Source organism: Sus scrofa, chromosome 6 (genome assembly GCF_054392235.1).
Source record: "Sus scrofa isolate SSC_HxYL_T2T_F1_AM1 chromosome 6, Sscrofa_HxYL_maternal_Yorkshire_Landrace_v2.0, whole genome shotgun sequence".
In the NCBI taxonomy this organism is placed as follows: Eukaryota; Metazoa; Chordata; class Mammalia; order Artiodactyla; family Suidae; genus Sus; species Sus scrofa.
The window spans coordinates 149,439,633-149,464,052 of record NC_139388.1 but is presented as its reverse complement, the minus strand read 5'-3'; the positions used below and the strand labels follow the sequence as shown (position 1 = coordinate 149,464,052).

Here is a 24,420-nt window from a genome sequence, read left to right as displayed (position 1 = left end):
TCCAGACACAAGATTCCCTGATAGCCGAAATCCCAGGAAAAAGAAAGGAAACCTCACATTGATTCATTTCAATTGCCATCACCCTGGGGGTGTCATGGCTCAAAATTTAAATTGAGTTATAGTCATAAACTGCACGAAGTGTTTACTGAACCCTTAAGATTCTAGGTGCCAGGCGAGGCACTGAAGGTGGGGGGAAAGGATTGAGTAAAACAGGGGCCTGGTAGTGGCCCCGTGGTCTCCATTCCTGAAATAGAACTGATGCCAGGGCTTGCCTTCCATACATGGTTCTCTAGTGCGTGCGGTAGTGACCGCAGATGCTGCTCAGCCGCTTGCTTTGTGCTAATCCTTGCACTGAGGGTGTTTCTATCCCGTTTTACACGGCTTCCTGGGGCTAATGAGAGTTTCTGAAGACCACACAGCCAGCGAGGTGGCCAAATTGGGATTCAAACCTAGATGTCTCTGAGAGGCTACATTGTGTGCCCCTCCCCCTACAGAGGTAGAAATCCTGGCTCCTGGTACCTGTGAATGTGAGCACATTTGGAGAGAGGGTCTCTACAGAGGTCATCAAGTTAAAATGAGGTCATTAGGGTGGGTCTGATCCAAATGAGGACCCGTGTCCTTGCCAAGGGGACAGTTAGACACAGACATACGCATGGTCACGCAGAAAGGGTCACGTGACAGTGCAGGCAGAGAGCAGGGCAGTGCATTGACAAGCCCCAAAGATTACCATCCAACCACCAGAAGCTGGGCAAGGGGAATGGAACAGATCCTTCCCTCACAGGCCTGAAAAGCAACCAAGCCTGCCAACGCTTTGATCTTGGACTTCTAGCCTCCGGAACCGCGAGACAATAAGTTTCTGATGGTGAAGCCACCCAGTGTGTGGTATTTGTTACGGCAGCCCTGGGACACTAATGCAGTGGCTGACTCAAGAGCTTGTGACTTAAACCACCAAGTTATCCAATCATTTTGCTGAAGCGTATGCTCCTGTTATAGCTGGATTCTAGGGAAGAATTCTGTCTTTTCTGTCTGCTCTATTAACCCTTCTTCGTCTCCTCCCATCTCCTTTGCACTATTTTTTCTCCATATATTTTTTTTTTCCTTGACCACACCTGCACTATGCAGAAGTTCCTGGGCCAGGAATTAAACCTGCACCACAGCAGCGACCTGAGCCAAAGTAGTAGACAACGCTGGATCCTTAACCTGCTGAGCCACCAGGGCATTCTGCCATATTTTTGTTTTGTTTTGCTTTTTCTTTTTTAGGGCTGCATATGAGACATATGGAAGTTCCCAGGCTGGGGGTCGAATTGGAGCTGCAGCTGCCTGCCCACGCCACAGCCACAGCCACAGCAATGTGGAATCCAAGCTGTATCTGCGACACTGTATTCTTAACTCACTGAGTGAGGCCAGGGATGGAACCGGCATCCTCAGGAACAAGATATCGGGTTCTTAACCCACTGAGCCACAGCAGGAACTCCCTTTCTTTCTTTCGTTGTTTTGTTTTGTTTTGTTTTGTTTTGCTTTGTAGGGCCGCACGCGTGGCATATGGAGGTTCCCAGGCTGGGGTTGAATCGGAGCTGAGGCTGCCGGCCTACACCACAGCCGTAGAAATGCCAGATTGAGCCCCGTCTGCGACCTACACCATAGCTCATGGCAACGCCAGATCCTTAACCCACTGAGTGAGGCCAGGGATCAAACCCTCAACCTCATGGTTCCTAGTTGGATTCGTTTCTGCTGCGCCACAATGGGAACTCCCCCTCTCTACTCTTTCTTATCAAAGACTTAATTCAGGTGCCCTATGATTCTACCTTCTTAGCTCACTAGGAATGCCAGAAACATAGCCTGTACTCTCAGACCTCTGGAGTGTGGCCGAGACATCTCTCTGCCTGATGGGCCCTCCCCTGCGTGCCAGTGACCGCCTGGAAAACCTTCATCACCCTTCAAGTGTGAGTTCCCTTAGTCCCCTTCCATGAAACCATCCTTTCCTTGAGATTGACTGTCTCCTTCCTCTAAGAACAGCAGCATGAAAACATTTCCCACCTGGGGTCACCACTGGTAAGGGACACGGCTGTCCTCTTCGGTATCCTGAACGCTTCTTGAAGGCCCAGGAATCATAGGGGCTTTAAAACTTCCTCACACTCCAAGGCAACTGAGTCTCTAGACTTCCAACTGGAGTTCCGCACCCCTGCTTCCTCTTCTGGCCTCTCCAATTCGCCTCCCCATAAAAGAGAAATATCTTCAAATTACTCTATGCTTAGCACATAGCGGTCTTATTAAAAGGTTTTCAATCCAGGCAAGAAAAGCTGATCCCACTTCCTTCCTCTCCCCTTCCTGTATTTTAACAAGGTTTTGTCATCTCCTTGAGCCAGCCTCAGCAGAGATGATTTGGCTAGGTGAGCATTTTATTTTGGCATCTGCGGAGGGTGTTGGTTGGAGCCTTCTGTCCATATATTGTAAAAGAACACAAACAGAACAGAAACATTCCGTTAGAGGCCGTGGATCCCTTCCAGCTCCAGATGAAGGCAGAGGCCCTGCTCCTCGGGATCGGAGAGCTGGCTGGCTCTGCAAGAGGAGGGGAGTGGGGAACAAGGCTGACGGTGGCCTCTGCCGCCCAGTGGGACACCTGCCTTTGACGGCTGCAGGGATTTGGAGGGGCTGCTGGCCTGGCCCTTTGCAGGGACCGTGCTGAGAACTCTTCTCCTTTTTGGGAAAAGAGATCAACATCCTGTGAGGAAACCTCAATCTGGACAGGTTTTCCTTGAGAAGAATCCATTCTGACGTAAGCCTCTCCCAGCTGGCTTTCTGCCCCTGACCTTTGAAAGTGCAGGCCACTCCACGCGGCTGTGGCTGCTTCTCTGAGGAGCTTCATAGCCATGAATTTTATAGGAGTTGACCCAAGAAGAAGCTTTTGCTTGCCTGACTGAGGGGCAAGGTAGTGACTGCAATACCCCTCTCTTTTTCACCATCACAGCCCAGTGGGTCTTTAGGCACAACTTGATCTAACAAATAGCGTGGAGCTCCTAGAATGGCCTTAAAGCACTGGGGTAGGGGAAGGTGTGGTGGGAAACTTTTTTTTTTGGATTTTTTTTTTCTTTTTTTTGGCCACACTGGAGGAAATGGAAGTTCCCAGGCCAGGGATGGAATCCGAGCTGCCGTTGCAATCGACACTTCAGCCTCAGCAATGCCAGATCCTTAACCCACTGTGCCACAGCAGGAATGCCTCTTTTTTTGGTTGTACCACGCAGGTATACCTTTATGCTGATAGAACAGCAAGCCCCCTAAAGTGCACGGCTTTCATAAGATAAAAGTTCAGTTCTGCATCAGGTACTAGTCCAGAGGGAGCTTGTCGGATAGGGGGTCAGTCGTCTTCAGTGTTTATATTTTCTTAGGACCACACCCAGACCTCCGTCTCCCAGTTGGGAGGTAGGAGGGAGAAAGAAAGAAAAGTGCTCCCCCGGCGTTCCGCTCACATCCCACTAACCCGAAACTGGGCACCTGGCCACGTCGAGGTGTGAGGGACATGGGGAAATGTCATCTCTGGGGGAGCATCCATGCGCCTAAGAGGAAGACAGGTCCTTTACGGAAGAACTAACACCGATGGGTGCATACTAGTCTCTGTCACCCTTTCTTGCCCTTATTCACCCAATCAATCATTATTTATTGCATGCCAGCCGTATATTGGCACAGGGTTTATGCCGTTCTTACAATCCACATGCTGTGTGGATGCGGATGGGTACCCGCTCAGCTAAAACGTCATACCCGCTGTGCCGTGTTCATTCATAAAGCATTTGCATGTTGTGGATCTTCAGGAAAGGACAGACTCCTTCCGTCTAGAGCGATTCATCCATTTGTTCAAGACGTGTATTGAACGCTATGGTCAGCAGCCTCGAAGACGGCCTGATACCTCCTGGTACCCATGTTTTGTTCGGCCCCCTCCCCTTGAGGGTGGCCTGACCCAGTGACTTGCCTCTAACAGAACCCAGCACAGTGATGGACTGTGGCGTCTGAGTTCAGGTTACAAAGAGGTGGTGACTAAGTGATTCCCTTCTTGCTGACATGCTTGAATGAACGCTCTGTCTGGCTCTGTCTCTCTGAGCCATGACCCTGGGGGAATCCAGCTGCCATGTTTGCAGTAACTCTATGGAGAGCCTCAAGTGGCAAAGGGACAGTGTGTTCAGTCCTCAGCCATGAGGGACCTCAAGGCTGCCAGCAGCCACGTGGCTGAGCTTGGAAGTCAATTTTCCCAGGCCTGCCAACAGCCTCATGAGCAAGCTTGGAAGTCAGAGCCTCCTGCATTAACCCTTGAGATGACTGCCCAATGAACACCTTGATGGCTTCCTCGTGAGAGACTCGGGACCACAGTCACCCAACTCAACTGCACCTGCCCCTGGTTTCCTACCCACCCGCAGAAACTGAGGGAATCAGTGTTGTTGCTTTAGGCTGCTAAGTGTCGAGGGAATTTGTTAGGCAGCAATAGATGATAACCTGTACCTACTCTTTTCAGGTAGTGTGCTAGGATGTTAGAACCTGAAAAATAAGTGATGCCTAATTCACTGTGTTTGGGAGGAGACGGTCCTTACAACGCAAGGTGGAAAGTGTGATGTGGGGATGGGCTGAGCAGGAGGTAGGGGCACAAAGGAAAGGCTCCTTATCCAGAGGACCAAAGGAGCAGAGGAAATACATCCTGGAGAAGTCCAGGCTTGCAGGGAAAACTAGGGGAGAGGTCAGTCCATGGAGGGGGACATGGTAATCCCTGGAAGTGAAATGGTGTGGTGTCTGCATGGGAATCAAGAAGCACCGCTTGTGTGCACAGCACGAGGTGGAGAAAGATGGGGCTGGAGAAGTGATGAGAGACTAGTCTCATCTTGTGCCAGTAATTTATTTTTAAATAATCCATATTATGAAGTCCTGCTTTGGGTGAAAAGGAGGTGAAAACAAAAGCATTAATAAAGGAACTAGCATGTTCCTCTCAGCAGTTCCAACACCTGAATTTTAAGAAGCCAAATTCAATTATCTGCAGAACACAGACGAGTGTAATTTGCTTCATTGTTTTTGCTCATAAACTTGAGCATGAACTGTTGACATGTTTCTGTGGAATAATGATGGTTCCTCCCGGAAACCTGGCCCAGGTGATGTCTGATGCTTCTACAAGTGGGAAACTGGCCCTTTCAGCTTCAGGATTTTATGAATTTACATTTTGAAAATCTGAGGAGAGGCTTGGTTTTCCTCCTTTTTCCTCCCTTTTCCTCTTCTTCCTTCTCTCCCTCCCTCTCTTGCTTTTTCTTCCTTCCTTTTTCCTTCTTACTCTCTTTCCATCTTGCCCTTTTGTTCTTCAGAATGTTGAAGGCTCCATATTTCTAGGCTCAGCTTTGCAAGGGATGAAAAGGAAACAAAAGCACTCTGCTCTCCCCTGCCTGGAGGATTAGCTCTAAAGAAGGTTCTCTGGGTCACTACAGCTCATGAGTGAGTCTAATGCTTCAGCAGGTAACAAGGTTATTTGAACCAAGATGGCCACAAAGCCAGGCTTGTGGATAATGGTGCCGAATCAGAAGAAATAATAGTGTTTAAATTAACTTGTAAGAGTTCCCGTTGTGGTGCAGTGGAAACAAATCTGACTAGGAACATGAGGTTGTGGGTTCGATCCCTGGCCTCGCTCAGTGGGTTCAGGATCCAGCCTTGCTGTGGCTGTGACGTAGTCCCTCAGCTGTAGCTCTGATTAGACCCCTGGCCTGGGAAACTCCATATGCTGTGGGTGCAGCCCTAAAAAAAAAGAAATAAAAAACTTTGAAAATTAAAATGTTTTATAATACTATTTCAAAACAAGTTTATCTGGAATCCATCATCTCCAACATGAAGTAAGGGTCAGGTGCCCTTGTATGTGGATTTCACAAGCCTTGCTTGGGGGTGGGAGGCAGGGGTTTTGGTTTTGAGCAGACTCCTAGAACCAAAACATCACCTGCTGTGTTGGGTTTTGCTGGAGATTGCATAATCCCCTTCCAGATCTAATCAGGCCCTCTTCTTATATCGTCAGTTTGTTCCCTTCTCGGAGCTCCATGTAAGAGTGGCTTGTGCCTCCATCAGCACCTGCAGGAATGATAGTAAAATATCAACTGAAAAGGTCAAAGCATCAGAACAGACATAGTGCTGGGCAGCATCCCCAAGGCCCCCCTCTATGCCAGCCGTCACCCTTTTTGTAGGGAGGTCTGTTGGATCCAGAGGAGGGACCAAATAGCAAGAGTTTGTTTACAGGCCTTGGGGTTCCTTGGAGGCTCAGATTCGAATAGGCTGAATAATTTTTTTTTTTTTTTTTTTTTTTGGCTTGGTTTGTTTTTTGGGGCCGTGCGTGCAGCCCATGGAAGTTCCCAGGCCAGGGATCACACCTGCACCCAAGCCGTGACAACACCAGTTCCTTAACCACTAGGCTACTTGTGAACTCTTGAATAATTGTTTTCATGTCTGTCTTTCCACCAGACTGTGACCAGTTTGGAGGTAAAGATCCAATCTTTTTCATCTCTGTTTCTCTACTAACATGATATTGGCTCATAGTGGATTCTTAGTAAATATTTTGGGGCAAAATTAAAATATACCTATTTCTTTAAGATCTTTGGTATCTTTTGAGGTGCTGCCTTGAGTTCACTCTGCTGGGTACTTTGGGAGACATACAGAAGGAGTTGGCTTTTACCTTTGATGAGTTGTCATGCTAGTTTCTAGACCCTGGTAGAAACTGCCTCATTCCTCTTGGGAGCCCAGGGCCTGGTACACGGCTTGGCACAAAGCAGGCACTCAGGGGACATGTGTCAGTGAACTGTAACTTTGTGGGTCTGGGCTAGCTGACTGGCTTCAGACTGGTCACTCAAGGTCCCTCCCTCCAAATCTGCCAGCCCAGCAACCCCGTCCTGAAGAAGTATTCCCAAAAATCCACCCAGCTACGATGGTTAGCCAGAAACAAAAGCCTCTAGGAAAATAAAGCATCAATTTCCACACGGGTGTTCAAAAGGAACTGAGGTATTAAAATAAGGTCACAGTTGTCCCGATCAGATCCTCTTTTCAAAGGAATTACAGGTTTGTGAGCCAGCAGCCACCACGTCCACCTTTGTAGTCATCAGAACCAGTGTTCTCAACACTGAAAGCAAAATCGAGTAAACAAGGTTATGTCGTGGACTTCCTTGACCCAGACTTTCAGGAAGGAGCTGACACACTGCCCAGACTCGCGCTCACCCACATAGCTCCGAAGCCAAACAAACTTGAGAAGCTCGTGTTTTCCCAGCTGTATGATGCACTCACTTCACCAAGCCACTGGCCAGAAAACAAGAAAAAGAAAAAAAAATATAGGCCTAGTTCAGAAAACGCAAGGAAAGTAGAATTGCTTCAGCTGGCTTTTTTTATTTTTTATTTTCATGAAGTATCACGAAATATAAAGATGGAGGAAGTCAGATCTATGGCTTTTAGTTACCCAAAAGGAGAAAAAAATTTTTTTTTTCTCTTTTAGTGATATGAACATGTTATTACTCCGCTTGAAAATGTCAGTGACTTTCTACTTTATAATCTTCAAACCCCTTGATATCCCTTCCAGATCTTTTACAACTTGTTTAAAACAACCTTTCTAGCCACATCTGCCCCATTTCCTCCCACTCAAAGCTGTTCTTGCTTGAGCTATGCCAGGTTCCCGTTATCTTAAATACATCACGTGCTTTCTTGCCCACATGCTTTTGTTCATGCTATTCCTTCTGCTTATAATTCCTTTCCTTGCCTTATGCTCTAGGGTAACTCCTGCTCATCTGTTAAGACTCGCCCCAGTAGCAGAATGAACTGCTCTTTCACCTGTCTCCCCATCCGACTGCTTTGAGTATACCTCTTATTGCGCTTATTCCTGTATCATTCATTCATTCAATGGCATCCATTGTCTCTGTACTTTTCACGAGATACTCTGCTAGGCACTGGAGAACAAAGTATAAAAGTCCCTAACAAGTGGGGATACCCAGACGAGTAACTTAATTGTTGCAAAATAGAACTGTAGGATCTTTGGTAGAGGTGAGCACACAGGGTGATTTGGGAGATGACAGGAGGGTCACACTCCTTAGTTTGAGCTGGGGATCTGGAAGTTTTCTTGGGAGAGGTGGCACGTGAAGAGCTAAAAGACAAGGGGTTTTTGTATTTTTATGTATTTTTTCACTTTGGGGCTGCATCTGAGGCATATGGAAGTTCCCAAGCTAAGGGTCAAACTGGAACTGCAGCTATAACCAGTCATGTCAACACCAGATCTGAGCAGCATCTCTGACCTATGCAAAAGCTTGTGACAATGCTGGGTACTCAACCCAATGATCAAGGCCAAGGATTGAACCTGTATCCTCATGGTCACTTGTCAGGTTCTTAACCCACTGAGCCACAATGGGAACTCAAGGAGGTTTTTTTTGTTTTTTTTTTTTTTAATCCTTCTCCTCATTTTTCCTTGACAAAAGAGATCAGTCAAGATCATATCAAATCAGGTCATTTATTCCATACGTGTTTATTGAATTCTTTGCTATGAGATAAACACTGCTACCCTTAGGAGCAACGTTCAGACTATGGAGCAGCAGTTGAGATGGCGAGAAGTGGATGAGGGAAATATTAGAGAAAACCAAGTTTAACTCGCAGGTTTCTAATGTAGGCAAATGGGCTGATAGTGGGTCAGGGCTGCCATATGCAGGTGCACAGGTTGTGGACTTATAATTTGCAAGGCAATGCAGAAAGAGGAGCTAGTTCACTCAGAAGGAGTCTTATTCTTCCTACCAAAATAACACTTGATTGATGTTGGAGTGGACTGGAAGTGACAGAATTGTTGTGTTTTTGTTTTGATTTCTGAAAAGCAAAGCAAGTCTTCTGTTTTCTCTTTGGTGAACTGAGAAATCCACATTCCTGCTCTAGGCTCTGGGCTCATTTTCAAATGTCAAGGGTCCCTACTGTGAATCAGTCAGGTCTTTCCCACATCCCTTCTGTCTGTAGATCATTTTGACACCTCTGTCAGAGGCGATGTTAGGATTTCTGGCTTAAATGCAGCTTGAAATTCGTTGTGAAACTGAATAATTTATTCAGTTATGAGTAGTAGCTGAATAAATTGGGTTATCATTAATAATGTTATTAATAACATATTATGATTATTAACTAACAGTTGACTTTTGTTATTAGAATTGAGCCAAACTACTATTTGATCACCTCACAGTAGTGGTGATGCCATAATAATCTGAAGTTTTATTTTCTTTACCTTTATTCCATTTTTCCTTTTACATAGTATAAGAATACATTTTGATCACCAAAGATTCTTTACCAAAACAAATAGTCTCTTCAAAATTTTAATGCATCCTTGATACACCCTAAGTAAGTCTCTTCTTCTGAGTTTTTTTTTTTTTTTTTGTCTTTTGTCTTTTTAGGGCCGCACCCGCGGCATATGGAGGTTCCCAGGCTAGGGGTCTAATTGGAGCTGCAGCCACTGGCCCGCACTACAGCCACAGCAACACCAGATCCGAGCCGCATCTGTGACCTACACCACAGCTCACAGCAATGCCAGATCCTTAACCCACTGAGCAAGGCCGAGGATCGAACCCCTGTCCTCATGGGTACGAGTCAAGTTTGTTCCACTGAGCCATGACGGGAGAAATTTGACTCTAAAACATCCCTTGGGGTACCATTTGACTTCCTGTGATGTTTAGATGGAAACATAAATCTTTTAACAAATGTATGACTTGAAAGTGAATCCAGGCCTTTCAATATAGTCAGATCTTCATTATTCCCGATTACTCTTCTTTGCCTTTTCCATCTCTTTCTAGATCGACTGGGTCCCAACATATGCATCCCATAAAAATAGACAATACATTCTACAAAAGACAGCTGGGAAAGAGCAGTTAACTATTATCCCTTGGCACTGCCTATTTATCCTACTCAGCTCTCACTGACAACGTATTTAATTTGCTTTTGTTATAAGACCTGCCCTTTTGGGGGGGTTATTTTGTTCTCCAAATGTATTTCTCTTTTAAGCTGCTTGATTGTAGACTGTAGTATCTCCTTCACAATTTAGATGAAATCTTATTAATAGATGAATAACGTTGGATTCTGAACAGTTATCTTTTTTGATTAGGTGGGCGAGAGCAGTAAAGTTTAGCTTTTCATTATCTATGTGTAAAGGTTTGCTAGGTACTTGTGTGATAGGCAAGGCAGTGATTATAATGAGCCTTTTTGAGAAGAAATAAATGCTTGTAGAAGCACTCTTTCCATAATATTCGTATTTACTTGGCATCTTTATCGATCCATGAAAGCAGATCCTCTAAGGCAACAATCTTCAAATTTTTGCCTGTGTATACGCCTTCCCAAATTTTGAAAACCCATATGCCTCTCCTCTGTTTTTAAAGTAAACATCTAAAAAGTTTCATGATAAGTTTAAATAGTTGCCAAGGATATGATTTCTGACAGATTGTAAATATTGCCATTTAAAAATAAAACTTTTACATTGCTCTCTTAAATGCTTTCCAAGGAATTAAATACCACAGCAATTTGACACTGACCACCACAATTTGATATCTATCAGTATCTGGTTTAAAAGCACATGAACAAGCTTTTCTTTAATACACATGTTCACCATTTTTCTCCATTCCACTTTTCCAACAGAATTTTATTGTAAAATAATCCTTTAATGCTTAAAGTCTTTTACTCTACCATACTTCTGTACCTACACACACACACACACACACACACACACACACACACACACACACGTTGAGAGCTGCAAAGTGTTTTCAATTTTTTTCTTTTTCTTTTCTTTTTTTTTTTTGTCTTTTGTCTTTTTTGTTGTTGTTGTTGTTGTTATTGTTGCTATTTCTTGGGCCGCTCCCTCGGCATATGGAGGTTCCCAGGCTAGGGGTTGAATCGGAGCTGTAGCCACCGGCCTACGCCAGAGCCACAGCAACGCGGGATCCGAGCCGCATCTGCAACCTACACCACAGCTCACGGCAACGCCGGATCGTTAACCCACTGAGCAAGGGCAGGGATCGAACCCGCAACCTCATGGTTCCTAGTCGGATTCGTTAACCACTGCGCCACGACGGAAACTCCTTTCAAATTTTTTTTCTTCTGTACTTAGTTATAATTAGCATAACATGGGTCAAAACAACAGACAAACATTATGAATTCATCATGATACATAATAACCATAACTTTTTATTGGAATCACATTTATTAATAAGCCTGAGCAGCTCTTTTTCTCAATGGTTTCTCAACTCCATGGGTGAGTTATTTATTGCTAGAATGAGACAGGGTACAGCATCCATTCTGTTCATATTTATTATTTTTACAGATATAGGCACTGATAAACTGTGTTCATTTAAGCTGGTGAGAATAGATTTAATAGCAGTCACACATCTGCACTATTTCAGGGGTATAAAACAAAGATCACATGGTCATTCATCATTAAAAAATATTTTTAGTGATTTACCAGCTGACAATTCAGTTAGGATGTGCTTCAATTCTGATGAAAGCAAAGAATTGGGAACCACATGGCTTGCAAAGGGATGACCCAGCCATTAGAAGCCAGTTCAACAGCAATATTCACAATTGTCCCTTTGTTGTAAAGCCACTTCTGCAATTTTAGTGCAATGCATCAGAGTGATTTCTGGCCCGGAGGCCAGGCTTCCCTCCTTTCTTTTGTAAGGAGGGAAGATGGACATGATGAAAGGACAGGAGGTAGAGAAGGACCATAATGAGGAGTCCTCAGATATATTAATTTTTGGAAAGAGTACTTATGGTAGTTGAGGATGTAAAATTGACTTTAAAGTTACTTTAAAAAAAAAAAATCCTTTGGAAAGGCCTTAGTTTACCAACTTAAAAATCACTGTTAAAAGCTCTCTGCCAGGTACCACCATTTGTTCACTTGACAATAGAGCTTCTTCTTTTCTCAAAACACTTAATATCTGGAAGAACTAATGTTTCTTGGAATACTCCCTGGGAAATGATGCCTTAGAGGTTCATTTAATGAATCGTAATTGGCTTCCCAAAGAGATAATAAAATCTAAATATGTAAGCTGGACATTGTTCTAGATGCAAGAGAACAGAGATAGTGATAGCTATTGATATTGTGTTTGCTTCGTATAACAGAAACCCCCCCCCCCAAAACACTGGTGAATACCAGTAAGGAGGTATTTATCTCACACAACAATAAATTTCTGGGCAGGTAGCCATGGACTAAAATAGAAGCTCAACAATGTCATCAAGTACCCAGGGCTTTCTGTCTTGCCACGCCATTGTCCTTTGCTTATGATCCTTGCCTTATTACTTCATGACTCCAATATGGCTGCTCTGCCTCCACCCTCACAGTTATGTTCCAGGCGAGAAGGTACAAGGGATGGAGAGAAGTGTAAGTAGGACTCGCTGCTCAGAAGCCCTGTCTTTTTTTTTTTTTTTTTTTAAGTCAAGGACTTCCACCTACATCTCATTGGCCATAATTGGGTTTTATGGCCACCTCTAGCTACAGAATAGTTGGGAGTTTGAATATTGTTCCGTTTTCTACCCAATTTAGCAGAAGAAGGAAGATGTTTGAGAAAAGATCTTGAGTGAAACAACTTACAAGATCTGTCACGTCCTATTCTGAGTCAGATACTCTACATACAATAATGTCTGTTATAACAATCCTATGACATAGGTTTTTTTTTTTTCCCCCAACGGGGATGGTTTTATTTGGGTTTAATTCTTTTTTTGGTTCATTTTGTTATTATTTTTTAATAGTTGTTTCCCCAATACAGTTGTTTCCCTACTGTACAGCATGGTGACCCAGTTACACATACATGCACACATTCTATTTTCACACATTATCATGCTCCATCATAAGTGACTAGACATAGTTCCAAGTGCTACACAGCAGGATCTCATTGCTAATCCATTCCAAAGGCAATGGTTTGTATCCGTTAACCCAAAGCTCCCTAACCACCCCACTCCCTCCCCCTCCCCTTCCCCCTTGGCAACCACAGGTCTCCAAGTCCATGATTTTCTTATCTGTGGAAAGGTTCATTTGTGCCTTATATTAGGTTCCAGTTATAAGTGGTGTCATATGGTATCTGTCTTTCTCTTTCTGACTTACTTCACTCAGTATGAGAGTCTCTAGTTCCATCCATGTTGCTGCAAATGGCATTATTTTGTGCTTTTTTATGGCCTAGTAGTATTCCATTGTGTATATATACACCACATCTTCCTAATCCAATTGTCTGTCAATGGACATGTGGGTTGTTTCCATGTCTTGGCTGTTGTAAATAGAGCTGCAGTGAACATGTGGGTTCATGTGTCTTTTTTAAGGAAAGGTTTTATCTCCATTTTTCAGATAGGGAAACTCAGGTTTAGTGAGGCTAAAGTAATCTTTCCAGGTACCATCCTACTTGGTGACAAAACTGGAATTGGAACCCAGACACACAGAATCTTTTCACTTCCAACCACTGTAGAACTCGCTGTCTTGCTACTTCCTGATACATTCATTCCATCCACCCCAACAGTTCTGCTGGTGTGGGGACTCCCAGAGCCTATGCCATGTGCAGAGGGTGGGGGTAAAAGGATGGGCCAGAGAGACTCACTCTGATCACCCCACTCACTCTGATCAACGCCCGACTCTCTCGATCTTGGTGAAATAGGTCAAAGAGGGAAGAGCAGGAGAAAGAAGCAGCTGCTAAGCCTGGAGGCAGAGCACCTCCGTTGTTTTCCTTTTCTGCTTCTGACGCTGGCTTTTAAGGTCATCTTGACTCTGCAGGCCTCAGGCCATTCACCTTGCTCTTCAGTGTGTATCTGTGATAGGAGACAGGCCAGGCTGCAGGGCTGGGATCTAGTGGGAAATGGGCGTGACCACCCCTGGCAGGTTCTGTGGGCTCTGAGGCAAATCCACCCACAGGCTCTCCAGGCAGGGGAGGGCGTGGCTTAGTGTCTGCCTGGTTCTCGGCCCTGGTGCCCTGCCAGGCCTCTCCTTCTACCTTCCACCTGCTCCCACCGCCCCACTGACTGACCTGCATTCTGGGCTATCCTGACCTACACAATCAGAGTCCATAGAACACAGAAGCTCTAGAAATTTCACCCCATGGCACAGACTACCAAAAAGGTCCAGTACTGAACTACTATTCATCAGTGCTACCTACCATCCTGGTCCCAGCCACCATTGGCTCCTGCTTGATGACCATCCTGGTGCACTGTCTGTCTGGTTTCCCTGAAGCCTCCCTACTCTATAGCCTCTTCCCCACAGAGCTGCCAGAGGGGTCACGTTAAAGCTTCCCACTCTTTTGCTCCAGTCCTACAGGGATTTCCTTTCCTCTGAGAATCAAATTATTGACAAATGGCCTCTAAGGCCTATACTATCTGCACACTCTTCCTCTCCTCCCTCTGCCCCCCTCCCTCTCTGTCTACACTTCCTGCTATTACGCTTTCCTCCTGAAGATATCTGCTGACCTCAGGGCCTTTGCACAGACTCTTCCCTCTGCAGAGACCACTTTACTGCCACATGCTCCGCTGGTTCCCTCACTTCCCTTCAGGCTTTGCTCAAATGCCACCTTCTCAGTGAAACCTACCATGAATACCTTGTTTAAAAATGCTCCCCGCACCCTACCATTGCCACACCCCTTACCCTGCTGTCTTTTCTCGCATGGCATTTACTGGGAGTCTAACTCTTCAATAGTATAGATAGACTGTCCCCCCACGAGGAGCAGAAAAACTGGTGCTCACCAAATATTTCATTTGCTCTGCCACATTTCTTGCCTCTGTATCATTAGGCGAGGCCATGTGACAAGTTCTAAGGGAAAGTGGGGTGTGTGTTTCCAAGCTTCAGTGCTGACTGCCCATGGCAAGTTCCCGGCTTTGCTCTCTTCCTCTGCCTTAGCAACCATGGAACCTCAGACTAAGATGGTAAAGTCTTCTGGGCCCCCAAGTCACTGCCTGGAGGACAGTTGCCCTGGGGAATCACAGTGGACTTTGTGTGAAAGAAATAAATGAAGCACTGGTCAAGCCACTGATACTTTGCAGACTCTCCTGGCTAGCACATCTTATTAAAATATAAAGTCCTCAAGAAGAGGATTTTGGGAGTTCCCATTGTGGCCCAGTGAGTTAAGACTCTGACTGGTATCCATGAGGATGCGGATTCCATCCCCGGCCTCGCTCAGTAGGTTAAGGATCCAGCATTGCCACAAGCTGCGATGTAGTTCACAGATGCAGCTTGCATCCCGGGTTGCTGTGGCTGCAGCTCCAATTCGACCCCTAGCCTGGGAACGTCCTATGCCACAGGTGCAGCCCTAAAAAGAAAAGAAAAAGAACAGGATTTTGGTCTGTTTTGTTCTCTGATGTGTTCTTGGCACCTGGATCGGGCCTGGCCCATCACAGCCCCTCTGCATATTTGTGGAATGACCGAATAGATTCCTGGACTCCAGATCCCTGATCCAGCCTGGTTTCTAATTTCCTCTGAAGTGTAGCTAATTCTCCGGCTCTAAGCGTGGGAGCTCCTGATAGGTGGGGCGGGAACACAATCATCCTTGTATTGTCCTCAGTTACTTGCACGAGGCCCTGTACATTGTTCCTGCTCAGTAAATACTGATTGGCTAATAGCAGTAAGTAATGCTAGAGCAAACTCGTCCTGTGATTTTTAGGTGTGACGATCCCAGTGGGAGAAGGAAAATCCTTCCCGCCCCACCCCCACCCCATCTCAATGCCTAATCTTTGATCAAGAAACTGTTTCGTCTGATCTCCCTCAGCCTCTCGCTCTCTGACCGAAAGTCTGATCTCACGCCTTTGTTGTCCCCATCCTGTCTGCAGGATGTACTCTTCTGTGATTCTGCAGGTCGTGCTATTTCTTCTGGTTTCATACCTCAGCCTGCTCTTTTCTGGCCTCAGACACCATAGTTCTCCTGAGTTTCCTCTCGCTAATACACCCACCACTTTCTGAATCCAGACCTGGCGGGGGTTCCTTAGGGCCTGGGATGAATGAGAGACCTTCAAACCAATCTCCTAGTTGCCCTCTTGGCTTCTGTGGGCCCACGCTTTGCATGTTCCTTCTGTCTCCCTAACCTTTCTTTTCTTTTTTTTTGTCTTTTTGCCTTTTCTAGGGCTGCTCCAGAGGCATATGGAGTTCCCAGGCTAGGGGTCTAATTGGAGCTGTAGCCACCGGCCTATGCCAGAGCCACAGCAACTCGGGATCTGAGCCACCTCTGCAACCTACACCGCCGCTCACGGCAACGCCGAATCCTTAACCCACTGAGCAAGGGCAGGGACCGAACCCAAAACCTCATGGTTCCTAGTCGGATTCGTTAACCACTGCGCCACGACGGGAACGCCTCCCTAACCTTTCTTGTTCTTCCATGGGTTCCTCTTCCTCTGCCTTCTCCTGACGTGTTCTCTAAGCTGCTGCCCTCAGCTCACTGTTCTTGGCTCTCAACACACCGTCCCCATGGTGTCAACCACCACCCATATGTGGATGACTCCCACATCTTTATCTCCAGCCACAACCTCTCTCCAGAGCTTTAGATGATTGATGCATCTGCTCCCAGAACAGTCCTGACTAGACGTCTCGTGGATTGGATGCCTCTTGTGCACCATCTCACAGCCCCGTGGCCTCATCTCCAAGTCTAGGAGAAGCTCTGACAGGCATTTCTGCCCTGGCTTGGGTTCAGTTCATGTAGCAACGTAGCTCAACAAGTATCTTACACTTCGTTTCCTGCCTTGAGGCTTCTCTGATGCCCCTGGACACCTATTCACTCATCCTGGATGCCTGTGAAGGTGCCTGACATTTACGCATGCGCAACCCAGATTTTGGGTGGGGCAGGAAACAGGCATAAGCATCTGTGCAGAATCCCTGGACCAATGAGGTACAAGGACTAGTGAATAACTGCTTCTCCCTTTTGACTCTTTGGTGGACAATCCTGAGATGTAGAGTCCGTTCCCCAGGAGGCCCAGGAGGATCCGGTGCTAGTGTCCCCTGGAGCAGCCAACACAATACACACCTTGACTGACTTTCTGTCCTGTCTTACCTTAGCCTCCCTTCTCTCCTCCTATTCCCTGGGATCTCTTCCCAAATAAACAGCCAGCACCTAAATCTGTGTCCCAGGCCCTGTTTGGGAGGAATCCAGGTTGAAATATCCTTTGGGCATCTTTATCTCAAAATGTCTCCGTCGGAACCCTTAGTCTTTTTCCCAGTCCCACTCGTTTTCCTCTACTCATCCACTTGACCATCAAAGCTGCAGACTGGAGACTCACCCAACTCCTCCCTGTTGACCTCCATGTGCCCCTCCATCGCTTTCCTACAATTGTGGTTTAAGTCCCCAGCATCTCACGGAAGCTGCTGCCTCCCCTCAGTCCTCCCTGCCTTTCTTCCAACCCTCCTCTCACATCCATCCTTTGCCCAACCACCCACCTGAAATACCTGAGGCACAAATCTTGCCATGGCATCGGATTGCTCAAACCCCACCAGCGTTTCCATAAGTAAATAAAATCCACCCTAACCTGCACAGGGGCCTTCTGGGATCTGGCGCTTGCCTGCCTCTCCAGCATCCAGTCTGAATGGCTTCTCCTTCCCAGCATGGTCCCCAGTTGTACACTCACCAGAGAGAAAGAAAAGAGACGTCCTGAGAAGGTGGTCATTCTGTCCCAGTGGGGAACATCCCGGCAGCCCAGCTGCTGTGCTGACCAAGTTAGAGGAGCTGTTCTCTAGAACCAACCATCACAGGGTATTTCTAGGCTCTCAGCTTCCCAGGATACACAGGATCACAGGACACAGTGGGTGTGGAGACTGCATGAGGACTTGACAGAGCATGGGGGTGGAATCAGAACGCCTGGGTCCTGGGCTGCTCCACTTGTTCGCTGCGTGGTGCTCGGTAAATTACCTGCTTTCTGCATTCACAAAGCAGGATGATGCTGTCTAATAGCCACGGGCTGTGCAAAGTGCATCTAATAGTGACAGAGATGATGATGGCTAACCCTCATTGAACGCTACCGGAAGTAGAAGACACCTCGTGAGCAGGTCTTGGCTCTGCTACCAGTTTAGCAATGTTCTCTGAGTAAGTCACTTTCCTGTGTCTTGACCTCAGCCTCACCCTGGAAACGGTGGGGTTGAACTCATTCAGGACTTTTGGACTGGGCGGTTTCTAACCTCCTTTGCAGCCATCAGGTTCTGCGTTTATGAAGAGAGCAGGCCGAGCTCTTGCTTATCCCCAGATGGGCTGAGCATCCTTCTTTCTCTCACTCTGATGCGCCTGCCAGGGCACACACAGCATGTTGAAGGTGACCTCACCGGCCCTGACATCAGCCTCCTTCCTCTGGGTATCAAGCAAAAAAGGGGCTGATTGTGTCCTGCGCCAGACAGTTAGAGAGGCTGCAGCTCTTGCACTTTTTTTCTGTCCAGCCCAGTAACAATGAGGATAATACTGTCCAAAAAAGCAATCAAGTGTGTTTTTTTTTTGGCATGAATTGTGCTCTTCAAATCCATGGAATTTACTGTTATATTGCTGCCAAGTTGGACAGGTTCTTATCAGAACCCGGTCAAGTTCAGGTCAAACCCAAGATGGGTTATCTCTTGCCCGATGGCCCATGGCCCATCTTCACCCGTCGTGACCTCCACACATCTGCCTGAGGGCCTTCGGGTGTTACGGGTGCTCGGCCCCTCCCCAGCCTAAATGGTGCTTTTGCTGTAACGAGAGGGTTTTGTTTAATTTGCCAGTTTGTGTGTCCTCCCATCTTTAGCATCTAATTGGCTGTTAATTACCTGGATGTTGATAGGTTGGGGAGGAGCGGGGAGAGGATGGGATTGAGAAAGGGGACTTTCTCTCATGACTCCTGTGTCTAAATGAGTGCTAACAGGTTATACTTCAAAGCATTGCATTCACCGATTCCACAAGTAATTACGGGGTGTCTGCTACGTGTGTGCCAGGCTCTGTACTAGACTCTGGAGATTTAGCGCAAAGCAGACATAATCCAGTCTCACTCATTGGATATGCCACTTGGATGCGGACAATGTCATGTGAGTTCTGTCGCCTCTGGCCTGCTTGGATCCCTTACGCCCATCATTATTTTGGGCATAATGACATCATTATTCAAGGAATTATTTGTTAGTGTTAGTCTTTCTTTTTAGAGCAAACCTCCCATAAAGACAAGAATCCCATTACCACGGTAATCTCTGATACACACCTTGCCCATTCCTCAAGCTCCAGAAACATCTGTGAAAAAAGAAAGAAGGGGTGGGGAGGAAAGAAAGAGGGAGGGAGGAAAGGAGACGGCAGGATGGAAAAGAGAGAATAAGGGAGCGAATGAGAGGAGGGAGAGGAGAGCAGGAAGGAAGCATAGTGTCCTGGAAAGTAGCAGAAGTGACACGATAAAGAAACTCTCGGAGCAGGTGGAGGGGAGCTGTGCTGAGGAAGAAAGGAAGTGGTTGAGAGTGAGAGGAGGTCAAGGCGGCCAGTGCTAAGCTGTGCAGGAAGGGGGATGTTTCGTTTGGGAAGATTCTGTGGCAGGATGTCTGGAAGCTGCTGTGCTGGGACCCGGCCACGCTGTGCCCTCTGCCCTGGGCCAAGAAGTACCCTGGCTGCAGGAAGCCGTGCCTCCGGCCTGGACCCGGCATGACCGTGAACCCAGCCCTGGGGTTGAAGCTGTGCCAAGTGGGGCTGAGTTCAAGGGACTCTGGACTCGAGCTGACCCCATTCGCTTCCAGCCTGTGCTGCCAAGAATGCAGAGTGAGGTTCCACTCAATGGCTGTTTGGGTGAGGGGGTTGAGCCAAGGAGGACCCAGCCAACACCTTCTGGTGGAGGCAGCCCTGAGCCTCTTCGTAAAGATGTGCTGAATCTCAGCCAATTGCTTCCCATGAACCATTGTTCTAGTTGACTGTTTCTCATCCTTAGCAACATTAGCGCTATAATTATATTTTCCTCACTGTTTTATAACTTGGATGCTTTCTATTTCAAGTTGAACTTTGGTCTTACTGATAAAACCCACGTTTCCCAAACAAACATTGGGACGAATAGTCTTAAAATCACAAGTTCTCTTAGAAGGAGAACTCTGGAAAAAATAGACAGCATTTATGGAGTGTATAATACATGCCAGGCTTTGCGCTAAGCACTCTCATTGCAATATTTCATGTGCTCTTTGCAATAGTGCTATAAAGCAGATATTATTATTGTCCCCCATTGACAGGGAAGGAAAGAGGCCCAATAGCTGAAGTCACCTTCTCCAGTCTCTCAACCACAGACGGTAGAAATACACACGGGGCTGACTCTGGGGCAGGCGCAGACACTGCAGCCCAAGGCAGCCAAGGTGAGGCAGGCATGCCCTGTCCCAAGAGCAATGAAATTTCAGGTAAAACAAGGACAGAAGATTTTTACCTTGATAGTTAAATCTTTTTTTTTTCTTTTCTTTTTTTATGGCCACACCCATGGCACATGGAAGATCCCAGGCTAGGGGTCTAATCAGAGCTGCCGGGCTACACCACAGCCTCAGCAGCATGGGATCAGAGCCATGTCTGCGACCTACGCCACAGCTCACGGCAGCACTGGATCCTTAACCCACTGAGCGAGGCCAGGGATCGAACCTGCGTCCTCATGGATTCTAGTTAGGTTCATTTCCGCTGTGCCACACACAGGAACTCCGGTTAAATCTACGTTTAAGGCTTCCACTTTTTTTTTTTTTTTTTTTTTGGCAAGTGATCCTCATTTTTCATTTACTCGCCTGACGTATAGTTTTATTTAAAAGTTTCAAAGTGAGTTTTCAAAAGGAAAACATTGAGTCATAGTGCAGGGTGTGTATGGAGACGGAAAGAAGGGTGAGGCTGGACAGCGGGGACAGTCTGCCCTCAAGGCTTGGTTCTGGTCTTTGCCATTGGACTCTGGGACTCTGTCGGCCAGACCTCAGGGGACATGCAGCTGGGGCTTGTGACCTCCACTGGGACTTTCCTAACCTCTCTTGCCTCTGTGAGTCTCTCTGGTCTCCGGGTTATCCCCCCTCTCGACAGGGTAAACACCAGGAATTAGACAAAAGGTGGTTTGGCAAAGGTCAGGAAAGGAAGTATCTCCAGGTGCCATTCGCTCAGGATGCATAAGGGCTTGCTGGGAAGGGACACCAGAGGAAGAGCCCCACGGCCCCCAGCATGGGGCTTAGGACCATCTGGAAAGGCAACTGGGTCAGTGCACACATGTGAGAAAGGTCTTGGGAGCGAACGGGTCGGTGGTTTACCAGAAGGCTGCACTCTCAGGGCTTTCCTGCTGTGTCACAGCAAAGGTGACCTACTTGAGGCTTTGTGGACCTCTACCTCTCACCGTTATCCTTGCCTTGGGCAAAAGGCCTCATTCTTACTAGGCACTCATGACATTTCTTCTAGATTCACTCCCCTTGCCACTTCTCTTGGAAACCCTTTTACAAGGGAACATAACCACGTAGGGCTGATTAGGTGCCCAGCTCTGTTTCTCCACTACCCAAAACTGGATTAGCAGCAGTCTACTTCTCAATGATGGCTAGAAGTTTCTCTTGCATGATCCCGTTCACCCATGGCTGTTCTCCAGGTGAATGGATAATCAGGTCTCAGACCTGCAAGGCGCTAATCAGTTCTTGGAAGAGAAATTATAAATGTATCTCTTGACATGTCCCTGCCCCGACCCTACCCCCAACCCCCACTCTCCAAATAGCTGATTCGGGCAAAACACTGCTTTTGCACTGTCCACTTCAAAGCAATGACCCTCTCATGTTAAATATTATTAAGCTGTAATACTTAACAAGAGGCCAATAATGCCAAGTCACTTGGTTTACTAATTTGACAGTAGTGTGCTCCTGGTGTCTATTTTCAAGGTAAAAAAATAAAGGAATGGAGTTCCTGTCGTGGCTCAGCGGAAACAAATCTGACTAGCATCCATGAGGATGCAGGTTCGATCCCTGGCCTTGCTCAGTGGGTGAAGGATCTGGCGTTGCCACGAGCTGTGGTGTAGGTCGCAGACAAGGCTTGGATCCCATGTTGGTGTGGTTGTGCCTACACTGACAGCTGTAGCTCCAGTTAGACCCCTAGCCTGGGAACCTCCATATGCTGCGGGTGCAGCCCTAAAAAGACAAAAGACAAAATAAAATAAAATTAAATAAAAATCTGAGCAAGTATATTTGAGCAGACAATTCCTGCTACTGTAATATTAACAGTACTAAGCTTAAGGATGAGGGAATTACAGTCATACGCATTTGAAGTTGAATTTCTTCTCTGCTAATGTGCTGTGCCATTTGGGGGTAGTTACTTAACCTCTCTGAGCCTCTATTTCTCCATCTGCACATAATGCTGTGTCATGGAGCAGAGGTTCCTTCAGTTGCATCCTGGCAATGAGCTTCTGTTGATGCCTGTTGGGGGAGGCAGGTCTGTTACGCAGAGCTAGAGGAGGAGCCCCTGTGTACCTGGGCATCAGAGAGTGGAACTGGATGCCAAGGCAGGAATGTGTGGATCTTTTCTCTAGTGCTCAGCATTTACAAGGCTCAGCTGTTGTCCAGGAGTTGGCTTCTTCTTGAGTCTGCTTCTCTCCCCTCTATGAACCAGTTTTTCTAGCTTCTGCCTCTTTGTACTTTGGCTTACTTATGTCCTCATCTCACTCAGACCAATGTGGCCTCTCTGGCCTTTCATCTTTCAACGTCAGTTTCTGCAATTAACTAGTTTGCTTTATTCATCCCAACTTGAAAAGCCCGATAGCAAGAATCTATTTGGACAAGTCTTTTAGGGTTACGATAACCTAAAAACTGCTAGCTGACCAATGGATTTGTTGCTGTTGGGTCTGGGGCTCACCCCTGAGTGCATGTGTGTGTGTGTGTGTGTGTGTGTGTGTGTGTGTGTGTGTGTACACAATCACATCAGATAAATCAAAGCCATAGGGGCATCCCCCATTCCGCAAAAGTGGTAGGCAGAAGAGTTTCCTTTACAAAGGTGGCAGACACAGGGATGGACATGTATGGTGACAAAAAAAAAAAAATCACATAAGGTTGTTGTGAAGATGAGATAACACTGTAGAGGACCTAGCACAGAACTAGGGCACAGAGCAAATGCTCAAAAAATGGTAGCTATTATTACATAGTTGTTATTGTTATGACTGTTAAAATCTATTGGCAGTGTAGACTTGTTACCAAAGGAACAGGGATATTTGTAGGACTCTAATAGAAAAGGCACCTGATTTTTTAAAACTTTTTTCTTAAATATATTGAGGTCAACATTGCTAAAGGGCAAGAAGGAAAGTGGGACCTCTCTAGGCATAACATCAAGGAATTAAAAAACTCCCTGGAGCAAAAATTACAGGTTCCTCTTCAAAATACCTTTTAAAACCACAAATATGGTCCCCATAAGCCTATCTAAATTCTTTTACAGTCTTCTCATATTTCTTAAAGACAAACATTCTTTATAAAGCCTTATATGGTGTGCACTTCTTCCTTCTGCCACACCACACACACACACACACACACACACACACACACACACACACACACACACACACACACACACACCCCTTCCCAGCTTTGGCCAATGCCATGACCATCTTGCTGTGAGTTCTGTAGCCACACAGTCCTGCTCCCAGGACCCCACTACTTACACCTGATCACATTTCACAAAGTGCCTTGTGAAACTCTCCTTTCCTGGCAACGCTCCCTCTTCCTTCCTTAGCCCTTTTTCTAGTTAGTTTCCACACCCTTTTTAGCTCTCTGTTTAAATATCAGGAGAGTTTTCCCTAGGATAGGATTTTTGGTGATATGCATTCAGAGAACAAAATGTTTTTTGGGGGCCCATCGTTTCACTAAGGGGACTCTCTGGTTTGTGCCTGCTTCTCCCAATAGACCATGAACTTACAATGGTGAACTGTATCTTTTATTGCCCATCTTTCTGTCTCCCAAAGTCTGCGGTGCCTAGAACATGCAGGCAACTCAGCAAAGATCTGTTGAATAAATGAGTCAAATGCTATCAGATGCAACTAAGTACTGGAAGGTAAAAATAATGCAGTTTAAGGCTTTTTTGTTGTTGTTAGTTAAAACCACACACGCGGAGCTCACTAAATTTGACTCTGTTCTTTGCCCAAAGGAAGTAACAACACATTAAAAAAAAAAAAAACCAACCTGTTATTATCCAAGTCACATTCATTGACCAGAATGCAATAAATTTAGAAATTAATAAGCAGGGAGCAAAAAAAAAATCTATACTCCTCAAATATAAAAATATACTTCTAAAGCTCTCTTGGTTTAAAGAGGAAATAGACTGCTTGGAACTGGACCACAATCAAAATAGCACACATCAAAACCAATGGGATATGGCCAAGCAATTTTCAGAAGAAAATGCTAGCCCTACATTTATTTATTAGAACATAAAAAAGATGGAAAAGAAAAACAAAGTGAAGCCAAAATACATAGTAAGAAGTGAATTAATTAACATAGAAGGAGAAAGTAATGAAATGCAGAAA

At 46.1% G+C, this 24,420-nt stretch overlaps 1 protein-coding gene across 2 annotated transcripts in view; it reads left to right on the top strand.

Moving 5' to 3' along the window:
* Positions 1 to 5,788, top strand: part of LOC110261213 (uncharacterized) — a 171,907-nt gene extending 166,119 nt beyond the window's left edge. The window contains exon 3 of one of the 2 annotated variants that reach the window (XR_014805174.1): positions 1,814 to 5,788. The gene's annotated coding sequence lies outside the window, so the exon portion shown is untranslated. The remainder of the gene's footprint in view (positions 1 to 1,813) is intronic. The other variant, XM_084959063.1, reaches the window with a different exon arrangement.
* Positions 5,789 to 24,420: the final 18,632 nt, after the last annotated feature.